At 46.8% G+C, this 20568-nt stretch overlaps 1 protein-coding gene across 5 annotated transcripts in view; it reads left to right on the forward strand.

Moving 5' to 3' along the window:
- Positions 1–20568, forward strand: part of ATXN1 (ataxin 1) — a 411948-nt gene that overhangs the window by 164600 nt on the left and 226780 nt on the right. The window lies entirely within an intron of this gene.

Here is a 20568-nt window from a genome sequence, read left to right on the forward strand (position 1 = left end):
CTGCATGTGCGCTACACTGAAAAGGCCAGCGTTTGTTGCTTACAGGTGCAGATAACCCGCTGAACAACGTTAGTGATGGGGATCTGTGATTACAATTATTACCCGCGAACGATGATTTCCCAGTAAGTGCAGGTCAACCGCAGTTCCGGAATTAGGCCTAACCGTCATTCCTGAAAAAATGAAAAACTTACGTGTGCAAACCACAGGTGCTGTAGCTTGCTTAACAGCTCGCCAGCCGTTCTCAGGCCCAGTATGGATTACACGTGATTGCACAAAGGTGAGAAAGGGTACCGTATCCCCGGATAACATGTATGGATAGCATAGTGTACACATTCAAAATATATGTCTATACATCAGGAGGCAGGCTCAGACGGTGTCAGGCCCAGTATGGATTGCACGTGATTGCACAAAGGTGAGAAAGGGTTCCGTATCCCCAGATAACATGTATGGATAGCGTACACATTCAAAATATATGTCTATACATCAGGAGGCAGGCTCAGACGGTGTCAGGCCCAGTATGGATTGCACGTGACTGCACAAAGGTGAGAAAGGGTTCCGTATCCCCAGATAACATGTATGGATAGCGTACACATTCAAAATATATGTCTATACATCAGGAGGCAGGCTCAGACGGTGTCAGGCCCAGTATGGATTGCACGTGATTGCACAAAGGTGAGAAAGGGTTCCGTATCCCCAGATAACATGTATGGATAGCGTACACATTCAAAATATATGTCTATACATCAGGAGGCAGGCTCAGACGGTGTCAGGCCCAGTATGGATTGCACGTGATTGCACAAAGGTGAGAAAGGGTACCGTATCCCCAGATAACATGTATGGATAGCGTACACATTCAAAATATATGTCTATACATCAGGAGGCAGGCTCAGACGGTGTTAGGCCCAGTATGGATTTGACGGCCCAGACTACACAGCGGAGGAGCAGGGAGAGGTAAAGATTGCAAATGCTGGGGCCCTGCCCAAGCAAGGGGGGCCCACTCGTGGGCGTCGGTACTGGCACTGGGCCCCTCATAGTACGGCGGTGTGTCTGAGGGCGGGTGTGCACCACCACCGTCAGAGACACTTGATTGCACTATGAGGGACCCTGTGCCAGTGCCCGCGCCCAAGATTCGGCCTACCCACCTGTCCAGGGCAACGGCACTCGCACGGTGTCGTGCGCTAGGTGGTGACCCCGGCCATGGGGGGGGAGGCAGCACAGTTAGGGAGTTTTAGAAAGTGGCATATGTTGATGTTGGACATTCAGCTGATGCAAAAGGTGAAATAGGTCAAGTCCCAGGAAGAGGTGGACCAAAGCAAGCCATTTTTCTGTCACCCTATGTGTCATCAGGGGAAGGTGGGACAAAATCCTTGGAAACCCATGCGTGGTTCATTTTAATGAAGGTTAGATCATCCACATTTTGGGTTGACAGACGGGTCCTTTTTTCTGTCAGGATTGATCCAGCTGCACTGAAGACTCTTTCCGATAGCACACTTGCAGCTGGGCAAGCGAGCTCCTGTAAGGCATATTGTGCCAATTCAGGCCAGGTGTCCAGTTTAGCGGCCCAATAGTCAAAGGGGAATGACCTGTGTGGGAGAACATCGATATGGGAGGAAAAGTAGTTTGTAACCATAGTTGACAACTGCTGTCTCCTGTCACTTTCCATCGATGCAGTATTACCAGTTGTGTGAGCGGTACTTGAAAAATCAGTCCACAACATTGTCATGAAACCCCTGTCTCCAACGCCACTTCTGCTGTGTGCACCACGAACACCTCTGCCAAGCTAACCCCGGCCCGTACGGCTCGTGTGAGAACCATCACCGCTGCTGTGTGCTGGGAATGCCTCAAGCAACCGATTTACCAGAGTTGCTTGTTTATTAGCCAATATTAGGTCAAGGTTCTCCTGTGGCATGATGTTTTGTAATTTGCCTTTATAGCGTGGATCCAGGATGCTGGCCAACCAGTAGTCGTCATCGTTCATCATTTTGGCAATGCGGGGGTCCCTTTTTAGGATCTGCAAGGCATAATCTGACATGTGGGCCAATGTTCCCGGTGTCAATGATGCACTGCGAGTGCTGGTTGGAGGAGCACTTTCTGGCAAATCCACATCCCTCCAGTCACGCACAAACCCTGTACCAGACCTTGCCACGCCAACATTTTCACTTGCCCCACGAGATGCATCCTCCTCCCCTAAGTAATCATCCCCATCATCCTCCTCCTCCTCTTCTTCCTCCACCTCGTCCAGGAGAGGTCCCTGAGCAGACAATGGCTGAATGTCATCAAGGATTCCCTCCTCCTCTTCCTCCTCATCAACATTGGCTGCAGAAGCCTGTTCCTTAAGGTGCGTCAAAGTTTGCATGAGCAGACGCATAAGTGGGATGCTCATGCTTAGGATGGCGTCATCTGCACTTACCAGCCGTGTGCATTCCTCAAAACACTGAAGGACTTTACAGAGGTCTTTCAGCTTCGACCACTGCACACCGGTCAACTCCATGTCTGCTCTCAAAGTGCCTGGCCGTGTATCCTCCCACAAATGCATTATGGCCTGCTTCTGCTCGCACAGCCGCTCCACCATGTGCAGGGTGGAGTTCCACCTTGTTGCAATGTCGATAATGAGGCGGTGGTTGGGAAGGTGGAGCAATCGCTGCAGCTTCTGCATACGAACGGAGTGTACAGGCGACCGGCGGATGTGCGCGCACAGTCTTCGCACCTTCTGGAGCAGGGCTGTTAACTCCGGATAATTTTTGAGGAAGCACTGCACCACCAGGTTCAAGGTGTGAGCCAAGCAAGGTATGTGGCTGAGTTTTGAAAGGGCTATGGCTGCCACAAAATTACGCCCGTTATCACTAACTACCTTGCCTGCCTCAAGATGTACACTGCCCAGCCATGACTCAGTTTGTCGCTGAAAGTACTCGGCCAGCACCTCGGCGGTGTGTCTGTCGCCCAAACACATCATCTGCAACACAGCCTGCTGACACTTTTCACTAGCTGCTCGATAGGGGGACACCTCGTGTGCAACAGTGGCAGCTGCAAATGGAGTGCTCGTACGACTGCGCTCTGTGGACGAGCTTTCGCTTCTGGAGGAGGAGGAGGAGGAGGAGGGTCGAACGCCTACAGCCAACTGTTTCCTATACCGTGGGCTAGGCAGCACTGTCCCACCACCGCTGTCCCCTGTGGACCCTGCATCCACCACATTAACCCAGTGCGCAGTGATGGACACGTAACGGCCCTGGCCATGCCGACTGGACCATGCATCAGTTGTGAGGTGCACCTTTCCGCTCACTGACTGCTTGAGTGCATGGACAATGCGGTCTTTCACAAGATGGTGGAGGGCTGGGATGGCTTTACGAGAGAAGAAGTGGCGACTGGGTAGGTCATAGCGTGGTACTGCATAGGCCATGAGTTCGCGGAAAGCTGCGCTTTCCACCAACCGAAAGGGCATCATCTCAAACGAGATTAGTTTGGCAATGTGGGCGTTCAAACCCAGTGTACGCGGATGAGAGACTGAGTACTTTCTTGACCTACTCATAGTGTCTGGGAGGGTGAGCTGGACTTGAGAGCTGCATATGGTGGAAGTAGCGGTGGACAGGGTGGACTGAGAGAGGGTTGATGATGGTGATGGAGTTGGTGTTCTTTCTGATGGCCTAGAATCAGTCTTTCGTTGATATAACAGTGGGATTCCCTGACTGCTGTGGCCTTGCAACGACACCTCAACATTTGCTGCTGTGCTAACCGGTGGGCTTACAGTGGGGGAAACAATGTAGCGTTGCTGACTACCTTCGTTGTGATCAGTTGCACATGAGGTTTGGTGTTGTGTCCACGCTTGCAAGTGCATGGTGGTTAAATGTCTAAGCATGCAACTGGTATTCAAATTTTTCAGATTTTTCCCTCGGCTAAAGGACTTTGCGCACTTCTTACAGATAACCTTGGCCTGATCATTAGGATTTTGTTCAAAAAAGTGCCACACTGCACTCTTTCTACTATGGAAGACATTTTGCGTCCTTGCACGCTGTGCTATTTTGACCGTCTGGCCAAGCAGTCCAGCAACTTTTCGGCTTTTTGTAACCCGTTTTTGGACTGCTCCGTGCCTGCCAGATAACAGCTGTTGCGCTGTCGATGCCTGCGGCGGATGCTCCTCCTCCTCTTCTGAGCTATTGGCAGCGGCACCCTCTTCCCCCAATGGATGCCAATCTGGGTCAACACCTGGGTCATCCATCACCTCCTCTTCAATGTCATGTGCACCTTCTTCTGTGTCACCGTGTATGGTGGTATAGTGTGCGGGAAGGGGCACCTGAGTCTCATCAGGGTCAGAATCTGGCTCTGTACACTGCGAGGACAATGTAGTGCTCTGAGTGAATGTACCAGCAGAATCATCCATCAGCGGCTGTGCATCAGTGCACTCCATGTCAGATTCATCTTGGCCTGGGTAATTCACCATTTGACTTGATAATCCAGACATGGTATGTGAAAACAGCTCCATGGAGTAATCAGTAGTATGGCCTGCGTCATCCTTCAATCTTGGTTGGGGTGAAGGACACAAGGAAAGGTGTGGTTCATGAACATGAGCCTCCAATGACGACTCAGTGCTTTTACTTTTTACAACTGAAGAAGAGGAGGCGATAGAGCTGGAGGCTGAGTCAGCAATGTAAGACAAAACTTTTTCCTGATGCTCTGGCTTTAAAAGCGGTTTGCCAACTCCTAGAAAACTAAGCCTTCGAAGCCTTATGGAGCCAGACGATGACGCAGGCTCAACACCTCCTGCATTCGGTCCTATTTTGCTCTTGCCACTACCATCAGATCCACCACCAACACCATCATTACCAGCTGCCAACCCCCGCCCAATTCCACGGCCTCTTCCACCAGCCTTCCTCATTTTTGGTAAAAATGTAGACAAAATCCAACAAACTATATAGTAATGTAAAACCAGGTACAAGGTGTCTATAGGACAGGGGAGATTTTGAATTTCTGCTCACACTAGTGGACACTGGACACTTTTGGATTGTGTGAGGCCCAATGAATATCTGAGCGCTATGTGACAGGCTCGATGGCACAGCTGTGACCAAAGTGACTAGAGGATAAGTGAGATTTTGAATTTCAGCAGACACTTGTGGACACTGGACACTTTTGGATTGTGTGAGGCCCAATGAATATCTGAGTGCTATGTGACAGGCTCGATGGCACAGCTGTGACCAAAGTGACTAGAGGATAAGTGAGATTTTGAATTTCAGCAGACACTTGTGGACACTGGACACTTTTGGATTGTGTGAGGCCCAATGAATATCTGAGCGCTATGTGACAGGCTCGATAGCACAGCTGTGACCAAAGTGACTAGAGGATAAGTGAGATTTTGAATTTTAGCAGACACTTGTGGACACTGGACACTTTTGGATTGTGTGAGGCCCAATGAATATCTGAGCGCTATGTGACAGGCTCGATGGCACAGCTGTGACCAAAGTGACTAGAGGATAAGTGAGATTTTGAATTTCAGCAGACACTTGTGGACACTGGACACTTTTGGATTGTGTGAGGCCCAATGAATATCTGAGTGCTATGTGACAGGCTCGATGGCACAGCTGTGACCAAAGTGACTAGAGGATAAGTGAGATTTTGAATTTCAGCAGACACTTGTGGACACTGGACACTTTTGGATTGTGTGAGGCCCAATGAATATCTGAGCGCTATGAGACAGGCTCGATGGCACAGCTGTGACCAAAGTGACTAGAGGATAAGTGAGATTTTGAATTTCAGCAGACACTTGTGGACACTGGACACTTTTGGATTGTGTGAGGCCCAATGAATATCTGAGTGCTATGTGACAGGCTCGATGGCACAGCTGTGACCAAAGTGACTAGAGGATAAGTGAGATTTTGAATTTCAGCAGACACTTGTGGACACTGGACACTTTTGGATTGTGTGAGGCCCAATGAATATCTGAGCGCTATGTGACAGGCTCGATGGCACAGCTGTGACCAAAGTGACTAGAGGATAAGTGAGATTTTGAATTTCAGCAGACACTTGCGGACACTGGACACTTTTGGATTGTGTGAGGCCCAATGAATATCTGAGCGCTATGTGACAGGCTCGATGGCACAGCTGTGACCAAAGTGACTAGAGGATAAGTGAGATTTTGAATTTCAGCAGACACTTGTGGACACTGGACACTTTTGGATTGTGTGAGGCCCAATGAATATCTGAGCGCTATGTGACAGTCTCGATGGCACAGCTGTGACCAAAGTGACTAGAGGATAAGTGAGATTTTGAATTTCAGCAGACACTTGTGGACACTGGACACTTTTGGATTGTGTGAGGCCCAATGAATATCTGAGCGCTATGTGACAGGCTCGATGGCACAGCTGTGACCAAAGTGACTAGAGGATAAGTGAGATTTTGAATTTCAGCAGACACTTGTGGACACTGGACACTTTTGGATTGTGTGAGGCCCAATGAATATCTGAGCGCTATGTGACAGGCTCGATGGCACAGCTGTGACCAAAGTGACTAGAGGATAAGTGAGATTTTGAATTTCAGCAGACACTTGTGGACACTGGACACTTTTGGATTGTGTGAGGCCCAATGAATATCTGAGCGCTATGTGACAGGCTCGATGGCACAGCTGTGACCAAAGTGACTAGAGGATAAGTGAGATTTTGAATTTCAGCAGACACTTGTGGACACTGGACACTTTTGGATTGTGTGAGGCCCACTGATATCTGAGCGCTATGTCACAGGCTCGATGGCACAGCTGTGACAAAAGTGACGAGGGGATAAGGGAGATTTTGAATTTCTGCAGACACTTGTGGACACTGGACACTTTTGGATTGTGTGAGGCCCACTGATATCTGAGCGCTATGTCACAGGCTCGATGGCACAGCTGTGACAAAAGTGACGAGAGGATAAGGGAGATTTTGAATTTCTGCAGACACTTGTGGACACTGGATACTTTTGGATTGTGTGACGCCCACTGATATCTGAGCGCTATGTCACAGGCTCGATGGCACAGCTGTGACAAAAGTGACGAGGGGATAAGGGAAATTTTGAATTTCTGCAGACACTTGTGGACACTGGACACTTTTGGATTGTGTGAGGCCCACTGATATCTGAGCGCTATGTCACAGGCTCGATGGCACAGCTGTGACAAAAGTGACGAGAGGATAAGGGAGATTTTGAATTTCTGCAGACACTTGTGGACACTGGACACTTTTGGATTGTGTGAGGCCCACTGATATCTGAGCGCTATGTCACAGGCTCGATGGCACAGCTGTGACAAAAGTGATGAGAGGATAAGGGAGATTTTGAATTTCTGCAGACACTTGTGGACACTGGACACTTTTGGATTGTGTGAGGCCCACTGATATCTGAGCGCTATGTCACAGGCTCGATGGCACAGCTGTGACAAAAGTGACGAGAGGATAAGGGAGATTTTGAATTTCTGCAGACACTTGTGGACACTGGACACTTTTGGATTGTGTGAGACCCACTGAATATCTGAGCGCTATGTCACAGGCTCGATGGCACAGCTGTGACAAAAGTGACTAGAGGATAAGGGAGATTTTGAATTTCTGCAGACACTTGTGGACATTGGACACTTTTGGATTGTGTGAGGCCCACTGATATCTGAGCGCTATGTCACAGGCTCGATGGCACAGCTGTGACAAAAGTGACTAGAGGATAAGGGAGATTGGATTGCTTTTAAAAAAGCAGTTTGCAGAGCAGTGGGTAAACAGCAATGCCAGCCTGTCAGGAAGCCTTAAAAGGCAGCCCAACAACCAACACCACTGATACACCACAATATAGCCTCCCCTTGCACTGCACACACAGTGACTGGTGTGTTGTGCAGGCCAAATCGCTAGCAGCAGAAGCAGTTTTTTTGTCTTCTTCCCTGCCTAACACTCTCCCTACAGAGTCAGCAGCAGCCTCTCCCTATACTGAGATCGGCAGAAGTAAGATGGCTGTCGGCGTGCACGCCCTTTTATACCCCCTGTGACGCCCACCAAAGCAAGCCAATCACTTGCATGCCCTTCTGAAAGATGGTGGTGACCCATGCGTATGTCATCACTTTGCCCACAGTGTCCGTGGATCCTGATTGGCTGAAAAAGAGCGCAAAACAAACTTTTGAAACGCGACTTTGGCGCGTAAGTCGCCGACCTCGTGGCCGACCTCATCCTAGGGTCGGGTTTCATTTCATGAAGCCCGACTTTGCCAAAAGTCGGCGACTTTTGAAATTTTTCGACCCGTTTCGCTCATCCCTACCTACAAGTCATTATCAACCTTTTAACAAACCTTGAAATGTGACTTAGTATAAAAGCCAAATCAGAATCTCAATTTACAGACACTGTGTTTTGTGGCATTGCCCCTCGTCAGTTCAAAGTATGAGAACTGATTAAGTTAGGCGAGAGGCTCTGGACTGAGGTCTAAGGGGTAACAAATCTCCCTGTGGAGAGTGACATACCAATTCTGGCATGCCAAGGTAAGGAGGCTTATTTGCTGTGCAATGCTCCTCTGGGAAATTTATTATGAAAATTGCCTCTTCAGAGAGGAAGAGGACTTGAACTCTATTGCACCACCTGTTGGAAGCAGAGATCCTGCTACAAGTCATTATCGACCTTTTTATGAACCTTGAAACGTGACTTAGGAAAAAAGCCAAATCAGAATCTCAATTTGCAGACATGGTGTTTCGGGGCATTGCCCCTCGTCAGTGCGAAGTATGAGAACCAATTTGGCAAGGTGACAGGTTCTGGGCTGAGGCTTAAGGGGTAACGTTTCTCCTTGCGGAGAGTGACATACCAGCTCTGGCATGCCAAGGTAAGTAGTCTTATTTGCCGTGTAATGCTCCTCTGGGAAATTTTTAAATTGTCACATGTAAGGCACTGCAAAATGTCTTTTTAAGAAAAACAACATCAGAAGATATTTATACAGATGGGGCAATAGCAGAGCTGCCTGAGAGCTAAACGTGGGAGTTTGAAGTTATGGTTACACAGATAACTGCATTCATTACAGTAATTCATTCTTTGCTTTCAAACAGGAGGTGTCTGAGGTTTAGTACAACTATAACATCTTTACTACAGTGGAAGGGTCTTGTATCCAAAGTGACTCTTGTTATTGGACCCAGATGCCTATATTTGCAAGTGTGAAACAACAGGTGTTCAAGACATCAGATATATTCTTCAGTAATCTTCTTTAATAATCAAAACATATAGAGCATTAAAAATAACACAACATTTTAGCCACAAATGGCCTTTATACAGCCATAAATTGAAGCACAGTGTATAATCTGTTTCAATGTATGGCTTGAAATAGACCACTTGTGGGTGAAACATTCCACCTTTTTATCCTAATTTTGTTTTGGTTAATAAAGAAGCTCACTGAGGAATATGTCCAGTGCCTTTTTGTTGAACTTACTGGTATATGGTAGAGAGTTGCCTGAAGCGAGCGCGGAGTTGATGGAGTGGGGCACAAGAATTGTTCACTACAATTGTATATGCAATGGTGATTTACAAGTGAAAGTAGAATGGAAATCAAAATAATTGAATGCAATCAGATATTCTGTGGGATTTGTCTATATATTGATTTACTCACTTTATATTTGAGCCTTTGATCTAAGGTTTCATCTTAGGTCAAGAGTGTTTCTTGACGTAAATTTCTGCTGACTCTATTGTATGCCACAGTATAAGCAATCAGTGGAATATGTTTCAAAGAGGACGACATTGTAAATTACATGTTACTGAATATATGCATGGAATCGCTTACTCTATAATGTTGTTTTTATAAAATGAAGAAAAATTATGACCCATCCCATAGTATTGTAAATGCCAAGTAGACATGGATTCAACTTATGTGGCAGGACTTACCAGGAGCATGTAACAAAATGTAGTGATAAAATGTAATGGGAATGCACTCTTGATAAATAGAATGTAGAATAAGAATAATTTTTACTTCATGTAAAAACAGTATGACCCATCAAAGCTGTTCCATTTTAATATAGAAATGACCAATGATCTGTAATGTTCATGGTTGATGTGTGAAAATCACTTTCTATAAATATCAGGAAGCAGAGTAGAGATCATCTGAGTGACAGGAATAAGTGCAAAACGCGAATCCGTGGTATCTAAATGCACATGGTCCTGTGATATTCGAAATCCAGAAAGACAGTGAAATCATCTAGCTTCTCTTTAGTCTAAAGGTACTGTCACACTTAGCGATGCACCAGCGATCCCGACCAGCGATATGACGCGGTCAGGATCACTGGTGCATCGCTAAGTGGTCGCTAGTGAGCTGCCACACAGGCAGATCTCACTAGCGACATCGCAGCGGTCGGGGGTCGCTACTTACCTGTCACACCAGGCGATCCTGCGTCCTCCCGCCCGGCTCCTCGCGTCGCTCGTCGTCACAGCAGGAAGCTGATGATGAGAAATGGTCCTGGAAGTTCTCGCGCGATCAGCGATAAGCAGCGGGGGAGTGGGTTGTAGGTAAGTATCAGACATAGCGATATCGCTAGCAATATCGCTATAACGTCACAAGTTATAGCGATATTGCTAGCGATATCTCTTAGTGTGACAGGCCCTTAATAAACACAGAAGGCTTGTCCGGTAAGGATAATTTATTATCACCAATCCACAGTAAAAAAGCCAAGTGGCAGCCACATAGGGAATGACTGTACCGGTGATCAGTCATCTGCACTCCTGCTCCATTCTAGTGGAGACAGAATTGTCCCTTTGGAGTTAAAGTATCTCCATTCTGCCAATTGGTGCATGCCCCAGCACTCAGACCCTCACCAATCAACCGATATATAAATTATCACATGTGGATAGGTGATAACTTATCTTCACTAGAGCACCCCTTTAACTTGTTTTTGTAAATGCCCGCCTATCTCTTGGTCTATAGTCAAGTGAAGGCCAGCGCTAAACCCCGTTGGTATAGATACTGGTTTCGTTAACGTCTCACAAGCTTTATAGTTTTATTTCAATCAAGATTTATTATTACTTGTTAGTAGAATAAAACAGGACAAACACCTAAGTAATTCAATCCAAAACTCTTAATTATGTGAACAGGACCCCAAAGCTCATTCAGACCCCAGATCAGACCATTGATTAGGCACCAATACTCATTAAAACCCAATATCTGACACCTACACTCATTCACACTCCAAACCAGACCTCTAAAATTAATTAAGTCCCAGACTAGATCCCTAATTTAATTCAGATGCCAGACCAGATCCCTAGAAGGAAGGCCCTTAAAAAAAAGTTAGTCCCAGAGCAGGTCTCTAAAATAATTCAATTCCCAACTAGACACATAAATGTATCCAGTCCCCAGACCAGCAAAGTCAAATCGGACCCCAGACTACTAAAATTACCCTGATTCCAAACTGGGTCCCCCATATGATTTTCAACATGTGCATTTCCCCGTAATATAACAATTACTGAGCACCTTTCCTTACAAATCTGCATTATGTCTGTTCTCTGTTTTTCCTTTTAGAAATATAAGAATAAATGAATATTAGGACTTTTGTCTATACGAGGAAATGCAGCTCTCTGTTATAATGAAGACATCACCCATGCTGTAGTACAAACTTTGTCAGGCTGTGAAAAGACAATTCTTTTTGACATTCGGAATTGGAACGAGGGACCCACTTATCAATTATCAGTTTATTTATACATTACAGGAGGAATAAGAGGAATAGTACAATGTACATTTATATGAAAAGATGCTCTAACATTGGTATTTTATCGTAACACAAGTATTTACCAGCGCAGCCATGTCAGGAATGATGGCAGAAAAATATTCAGAATTCAGAGTCCTCAGTGGTTGATACCTTTTAATGGCTAACTGAAAAGATGGTAACAAATTGCAAGCTTTCCAGACTACTCAGGTCTCTTCATAAGGCAAACACTAATACAAAATCTGAATAGTCACATTAACACGGTACAAAGATATACATCTTTCCTGTATCAGGAATGATGGCAGATTCTTTTTTCTAGCCAACCAGACCTGAATTGTGACCATTGTTATGAGACATTTCATGTCATGATCCATGCTGGATCATGACAGATAAAAGCACTAGTAACCTTTTTTTTCTTGCACTGTGGTGGTTTCAGTTCTAGTTTTGCCCCCGGAGGCCATTAGGGTCATTGCACTTGATGTTTTCTTTGCTTTGCCTTTTGCCCCCAGTGGTCACTGGGGTTATAGCAGTTTTTGGCCCCTGATGATTTGACCATTCCCTTTTCCTATATAGGGTCACATGGTCTATGAGCAGGGGTTGGTGATAGCGTCTTTTTGGGATTCCAACCACGGTGAAGGGAGCAGCTGGCTGAGGTGTGAAGCCACTGCAGAAACCTGGTGAAGTTAGCAGCTGGCTTGAAGGTTGGAGCCACTGCTGAAACTGGTGTTGAACTCTGGCTGCCTGGTGTCCGCAGCAGAGTGAGATGGTGAAGGTGGCAGCTGGCTCTGAGGTGTCGAGCCACTGTGAAAAGTTAATCCGGTGATGCACTCTGCTGCCTGGTGCTGCAGCAGAGCAAGATAAGTCTTTTTGTGTTTCCCCTGTTTTTATTTTTCCTTGGTGTGTATTAGTACAGCGGTGGGGCCAGTGCCTGCACCACCCAGCTCCCTAGCAAGGGATAGGTGTAGGGTGTGCTAGGGTGACAGGTATCTTGATCGGCACCCGATGCGGAACCGGCCTAGGGATCGTTAGGAGTGTGAGGGACACTGACCCAGGGGAGTGCAGAAGGTCTCCACATCCTCGTTCCCTATCGCAGGGCCCACCGTTGTAACTGTTGCCCCTTCCCCCGTGTCTTGTTGTTTTAGTTACCGGCCTGCGGGTCGTGTCACACAGGACAGTTACACGTGCCTTGTCTTGTTATTTCAGTTACCGACCTGCGGGTCGTGTCACACAAGACGGGTCCACATGACATTTCTGCTGTGTGCTACATAAAGTATATATAGGAAAATCGCCCACTTATTATAATGTGACCACTGGATAGACTTCAAAACCTGCATGACTGAATGCAAAACTAAGTAGGATCGATGTTCTTTTTATTAGTCATCATGATGCTCATCGTGCTTTCATGTTTATTTCTCAGCATGTTACTAGAGTCCTTTATAGAGTCCAACATCAGGGTATGACCTGAAAAATACCACTCGGGATGAATCGGCAGAGATTTTCACAAACCCCCTCATATAAAAATATATCAGACACTGATGTTGGATGAGAGGTTCACAATGTATGACTGATGGATGATAGGGCCTGGCTCACAATCTCTAATTTAGTTAATCGCAAAATTGTTCAGTGAGGTTGAGGTCAGGGTTCTATATTGCCAGTCATATTCTTTCACATCTTACTCACCCAACCGTGCCAGCATCAACCTGTGGCAGAATTACATCAAATCTGAAGCTTGGCATTGTGCTTGATGATGAAGGCTTAGGTGCAGCTTTTCAGCTATAGAAACCAATAACGTCAATCTCCTGGGGTACAGTTTTTGTGCTGATTTCATTGCAAAAGAAGGTTTGTAACCGCAGCTATTGAGTCGACTTTTACACACTTTGCGCCTCAGCACTTGGTGACCTCGCTGTGTTACTTTGCGTGGTCTACAATGTCATGACAGTAACATAACAAAATGTGACAGACATGTGTAAATATATAAAGCACGAATGGGTTACATGAATTAGATTTCTAACCCAATATAGAAAAATATTCAGGATTGAGAGTCCTCAGTAGTTGATACCTTTTAATGGCTAACTGAAAAGATGGTAACACATTGCAAGCTTTCCAGACTACTCAGGTCTCTTCATCAGGCTACACTAATACAACATCTGAAGTCACATATTTATGCACAATACAGCCTAGAAAAAATGCAATAGATAAGACAAGTGACGTGAAGCAGAACTATCAATATGGGAGAGGGAGAAACATAAATATAAACATTGGACCAGTTCATAGATGAACTGGTCCAATGTTTATATTTATGTTTCTCCCTCTCCCATATTGATAGTTCTGCTTCACGTCACTTGTCTTATCTATTGCATTTTTTCTAGGCTGTATTGTGCATAAATATGTGACTTCAGATTTTGTATTAGTCTAGCCTGATGAAGAGACCTGAGTAGTCTGGAAAGCTTGCAATGTATTACCATCTTTTCAGTTAGCCATTAAAAGGTATCAACTACTGAGGACTCTCAATCCTGAATATTTTTCTATCTACTGGCTAACACAGTACGAAGATATACATCTTTCCTGTAACCCAATATAAACAAATACATTGTTCACATGTACAAAGATGGACGTATAGTCAGGATCAATTGTTAAAATTGTATAAAGGGGGGGAAGGCTAGCCAGCAAAACAATTAACACAGATGGTAGAGGAAAAGAGTACAAAATTTTATTTAAATAGAGAGACAGATAACAATGCTCCTTCATCAGGGGGTCTCCTCCTGATGAAGGATCGTTCATCCGAAACGTACGTAGGGGTCAGGGCGGCAGGAAGGTCCTCTGCTGTCAGACTTTGAATACCTCTATTAAGGTAATTTACCTGATTTTATACCATCATGATTTAATTTTTGTGCGATGTATACTCCCCATGGATCTCTATGGGCAATCATGCCTTTATTACTACTACACTAATAGGGTGTTGCTGTAGATTTGTATGGGCCATTGTTGCTGATGCTAACTTGGTTGTGGACCTGTCTGCCCTTGTCTGTGAGGGTTTATTAAGACTCATGTATGTTGTAACCATTGTTAGCTGTCTCTCTACTTAAATAAAATTTTGTACTCTTTTCCTCTACATCTGTGTCAATTGTTTTGTTGGCTAGCCTTCCCCCCCTTCCTCACTTCATGACAGTGTTGCTGTGGTTCTTAACAAATTCTACTTTTAATCAATACCACCCACAGTTGATCATGGAATATGTAGGGGGAAGGAATTTCACAAACTGACTTGTTAACACGGTATCATCCTATTACAGCACCACTGGCAAATTCAATGAGTTCTTTAGAACAAGCCATTTTGTCACAAATGTTAGTAAAGGCAGATTACATGGCTAGGGGCTGGATATTGTACTTTTGTGGGAATGGGACTGAATGAAAAATCTGAATTCACTGATTAATTGGTGTTTCCCCATAGTTTTATTTATATACAGGGACGGACTGGCCCACCGGAGAACCGGAGGATTCTCCGGTGGGCCCAAGCATAGGCAGCTGCTGGCATACTGGCCAGCAGTTGTCCAGGGGCCCCCAGCCAGTGGGCAGCTGCTATGGGGCCCCCCCGGTGCCAGCGGAGCAGCAGGGGGTGCCAGGAATCAGAAGTCGGCTTCTGCTGTCCCTGCTACTAAAGAAAAATTAATATTCACTGCTCTGTGGGAGGAGCCCAGAGCAGGACTCCTCCCAGCGTGATGTCACCACCACTACTCCCAGCTCACTGCTCAGAGCTGCTCAGAGAGCAGTGCGGGCGGGGTCACATGTTCGGCTGCTGCAGACTGGGGAGCACTATTTGTAAGTAGTAAGCGCTCTTGTGTTCTGATGACTTTTTGTGTTACTGCTCTTCCCTGCGATGAGCAAGCAGAGAGAGTGGAGCAGCTCTTGGCAAGGCTGACACTGATTGGCTGCAGTACAGCTAATCAGTGTTAGCTTAAGTTTGTGTCCTCTTCTCCCCAGCCTTACAGCACAGCTCAGGTAATGAGCTGCTGTCATCTATAATGCCCCTCCCCCACAGTGTAAGCAGCAGAGGGAGATAGAGGACTCCCTACTACAGCTGCAATGGTTGACGAAGGGCCCCCTGCCAGCCTTAACGTAAGTGTAAATGGGGGGCCTTTAGTCTGGGGAGAGAGAGGGGGATGGGCTAAGTTACTTAGGGATAAATCAGGGCCCCATTGCCTCATCTCTCCTTTCACTCCTGACTGCACCCCTCACTCTATATCACCCCTTACTGCACCCCCTTGCCCCTCAATCACCCCTTACTGCACCCCCTCGCCCCTGAATCACCCTGACTGTGCCTCCTCCCCCGGAATCACCCCTGACTGCACCCCCTCTCCCCAGAATCACCCCTGACTGCACCCCCTCGCCCCAGAATCACCCCTGACTGCACCCCCTCACCCCTGAATCACCCTGACTGTACTCCCTCCCCCGGAATCACCCCTGACTGCACCCCTCGCCCCAGAATCACCCCTGACTGCACCCCCTCGCCCCGGAATCACTCCTGAATCACTTTGACTGTACCCCCTCCCCCGGAATCACCCCTGACTGCAGCCCCTCGCCCCGAAATCACCCCTGACTGCACCCCCTCCCCCAGAATCACCCCTGACTGCACCCCCTCTCCACGGAATCACCCCTGACTGCACTCCCTCGCCCCAGAATCACCCCTGACTGCACCCCCTCGCCCCGGAATCACCCTTGACTGCACCCCCTCGCCCTGGAATCACCCCTGAATCACTTTGACTGTACCCCCCTCTGGAACCACCCCTGACTGCAGCCCCTCGCCCCGAAATCACCCCTGACTGCACCCCCTCGCCCCTGTATTTCCCTGACTGCGCCACCTCCCTCTGTATCACCCTGACTGTGCCACCTCCTTCTGTATCACCCTGACTGTACCACCTCCCTCTGTATCACCCCGACTGCGCCACCTCCCCCTGTATCTCCCTGACTGCGCCACCTCCCCCTGTATCTCCCTGACTGCGCCACCTCCCCCTGTATCACCCTGACTGCGCCACCTCCCCCTGTATCACCCTGACTGCGCCACCTTCCCCTGTATCACCCTGACTGCGCCACCTCCCCCTGTATCACCCTGTATGCGCCACCTTCCCCTGTATAATCCTGATTGCGCCACCTCCCCCTGTATCACCCTGACTGCACCATCTCCCCCTGTATCACACTGACTGAGGCCCTCTCTCACTGTATTACTCCTGACTGACTGCACCACCTCCCTCTGTATCACTCTGACTACGCCACCTCCCCCTGTATCACCCTGACTGCACGACCTCCCTCTGTATCACCCTGACTGCACCACCTCCCTCTGTATCACCCTGACTGCGCCACCTCCCTTTGTATCACCCTGACTGCACCACCTCCCTCTGTATCACCCTGACTGCGCCACCTCCCCCTGTATCACCCTGACTGCGCCATCTCCGCCTGTATCACCCTGACTGCGCCACCTCCCCCTGTATCACCCTGACTGCGCCACCTCCCTCTGTATCACCCTGCCTGAGCCCCTCTCACTATATTACCCCTGACTGACTGCACCACCTCCCCCTGTATCACCCTGATTGAGCCCCTCTCCCCCTTTATCACCCCTGACTGTGCCACCTCCCCCTGTATTACCCTGATTGAGCCCCTCTCCCCCTTTATCACCCCTGACTAAAACTTTTCTTTCCCTACTACTAACAAAATGAGGCTCTTCATAAAACGTTATGGTCTTATAGGTGACAGATTTCTGTATAAAGTAAATGGGGGGATGTGAGGGAAAACTCTTTTGATATTACTCCAATGTCAGATATAAGTGATTTAGGACCCCCCACCACTAGAAGAAGGGGCATTCACATAATGTATTTGCTGCAGAAATCAAGCAGCAAATTAACAGCAAAACCATCCACACAGACATTGTGCAGATATTGCTGCATTTACTACTATGTAATGTCGCACCTTTACCACTGACCTGATTCTTTGTATTGCAAAGGATGAAATCGGTGGTGAATTTGTTAAAGGGAATCTGTCACCCCATTTTAATGCTAAACTGCGGCCACCGCCATCAGGGGTTTATCTACAGCATTCTGTAATGCACTCTGTAATGCTGTAGATAAGCCCCCGATGTAACCTGAAAGATAAGACAAACACGTTAGATTATACTCACCGGGGAGGCGGGTGCGGTGGGTGTCGCGGTCCGGCGCCTAGCCATCTTCATACGATGATGTCCTCCTTCTTGCTTCTCCCTCGGCTCCTGCGCAGGCGTAGTAGTAGTATATCTGCCCTATTGAGGGCAGAGTAAAGTACTGCAGTGCGCAGGCGGCGGGAAAGGTCAGAGAGGTCCGGCGCCTGCGTACTGCAGTATTCTGCTCTGCCCTCAACAGGGAAAGTATGCCTGCGCAGGAGCCGAGGGAGAAGCAAGGAGGAGGACATCATCGTATGAAGATGGCGAGGCGCCGGACTGGACCGCGACACCCATCAGACCGGACCGAATGCCAGGGTGAGTATAATCTAACTCTTTTTTCTTATGTTTCATGTTACATCGGGGGGCATATCTACAGCATTACAGAATGCATTACAGAATGCTGTAGATAAGCCCCTGATGGCGGTGCCAGCAGCTGATAGGGCTAAAATGGGGTGACAGATTCCCTTTAAAACTGCATCGGTCAATTCCCACCGTGGATTTTCTCAGCGTATAGATGAGATGAGGATGTCATAAAATCCCCTCCACTACACTGGTGCTATAGCACATTGGCCTAGTGGTTAATAAACACGAGGGAACATTTATCATTGCATTTGAACCAAAATGTGGGCGCCAACCCCTGCTATATCATTAAGACGTGTACTACCTTATGTTATACCCTGATATTCGCGTGTTATATAGCACAGTTGGTGGCCTTGTATTTATCTCTATGTAGCTACATAGTGGGCCCCAAGAATGATTTTCTCTGGTGGGCCCAAGGTGCTCCAGTCCGACGCTGTTTATATATTTGGAAGAAGAGGCAAGGAGTTTCAGTCAAATTGAATGAAGCTACTAATATTTCTATCGAGAAACACAATTATGCTCATACCTGCCAAAAAGTGATGTTATTCAAAACATCAAAATTAATGGGTAAGGCCTGTTTCACACTTGCTTTTTTTTGCAGCGCGTTTTTCCCGCAAAAAAACGCATTGAAAAACGCATACAAAAGCATACAACTGCTGCGTTTTTTTCAAGCATTTTTATGAGCATGCACGCAGCGTTTTTATGCGTTTGTATGCGTTTTTAGTGCGTTTTTACCGCGTTTGCGTTTTTTTCCAACATTAGGTGGCCCCTCACACTAACCCAAACCATGACTTTACTAACCCTAACCCTGACCCTAACCCTAACCCTAACCCTGACCCTAACCCTAACCCTTAACCAAACCATACTTAACCCTAACCCTGACCCTAACCCTAACCCTTAACCAAACCATACTTAACCCTAACCCTGACCCTAACCCTGACCCTAACCCTAACCCTAACCCTGACCCTAACCCTTAACCAAACCATACTTAACCCTGACCCTAACCCTGACCCTAACCCTAACCCTTAACCAAACCCTAACCCTGACCCTAACCCTAACCCTGACCCTAACCCTTAACCAAACCATACTTAACCCTAACCCTGACCCTAACCCTGACCCTAACCCTAACCCTTAACCAAACCATACTTAACCCTAACCCTGACCCTAACCCTAACCCTTAACCAAACCATACTTAACCCTAACCCTGACCCTAACCCTAACCCTAACCCTGACCCTAACCCTAACCCTAACCCTTAACCAAACCATACTTAACCCTAACCCTGACCCTAACCCTGACCCTAACCCTAACCCTGACCCTAACCCTTAACCAAACCATACTTAACCCTAACCCTGACCCTAACCCTAACCCTAACCCTGACCCTAACCCTTAACCAAACTATACTTAACCCTAACCCTGACCCTAACCCTAAACCCCCTTAACTAACCCTAACTCTAACCCAAACCCCTAAATTCCATGGTTAACAAAAAAAAACGCATGTGCAAAAAAACGCATACATAAGCATGCCAATGCGCACATATGCGCACCCATAGACTTATATTGGGTGTCTTGCTGTAAAAAAACGCATTGCGCGCGCATGCGTTTTTTTGAGGCAAATCGGACGCACAAAAAATGCAACAAGTTGCATTTTGTGCGCCCGAGCGCATACCGCAAAAAAACGCATGCGCGGTAAAACGCGTACAAACGCATGTGTATGCGCACATAAGCGCATCCCATGCAAAGTATAGGAAAAAAAACGCATGCGCTATTTAGCGCTAAATTACCGCGAAAAAAAACGCAAATGTGAAACCAGCCTTACTCCCCATAAACATAGAAGCCTTCATAGAATATCGGAGTCAAACAAACCCAGCAAAAACTACTTTTCAGAGTCAAATCAATGAAAAATTCATTTTTATTACACATTTCTTACAAAAATTATATATAAATTAAACAAAATGAGTCAATATCAAGATGGAGACATATTTAGAGAGACAAATCAGGTACAAGGTAAAAGCACCAATCAGTGTAAAACCCCTAAAAGAAGGGGAAAAAATTGTCACACCCTAAATTGGACACAGGAGAGGGTGAAATGGGAATAAATATTCATATGTAAACATTTATGTAAGGCACACCTTCACTTGTCTGGGAGCAACATATACCAAAAGTCGCTATTAATTCAAAAAAGTAAAAGACAAGTTGTTCACTCACAAGGAAGGTGAAAAAATTAGTAATCTTGTACCTATATTCCCATTACGGCAACCACTCACCTACTGACCATAGTCAGGGAACCGCTAAAGTGCTATTGATAGTGCAATGAAGTAACAACACCTTACCCATATAGGGTCCTGAGGAGCCTCTCTGCTGCCCGACGCG

The sequence above is a fragment of the Dendrobates tinctorius genome, unplaced genomic scaffold (genome assembly GCF_039654945.1).
Source record: "Dendrobates tinctorius isolate UK_male_01 unplaced genomic scaffold, ASM3965494v1 ptg000115l, whole genome shotgun sequence".
Classification (NCBI taxonomy): domain Eukaryota; kingdom Metazoa; phylum Chordata; class Amphibia; order Anura; family Dendrobatidae; genus Dendrobates; species Dendrobates tinctorius.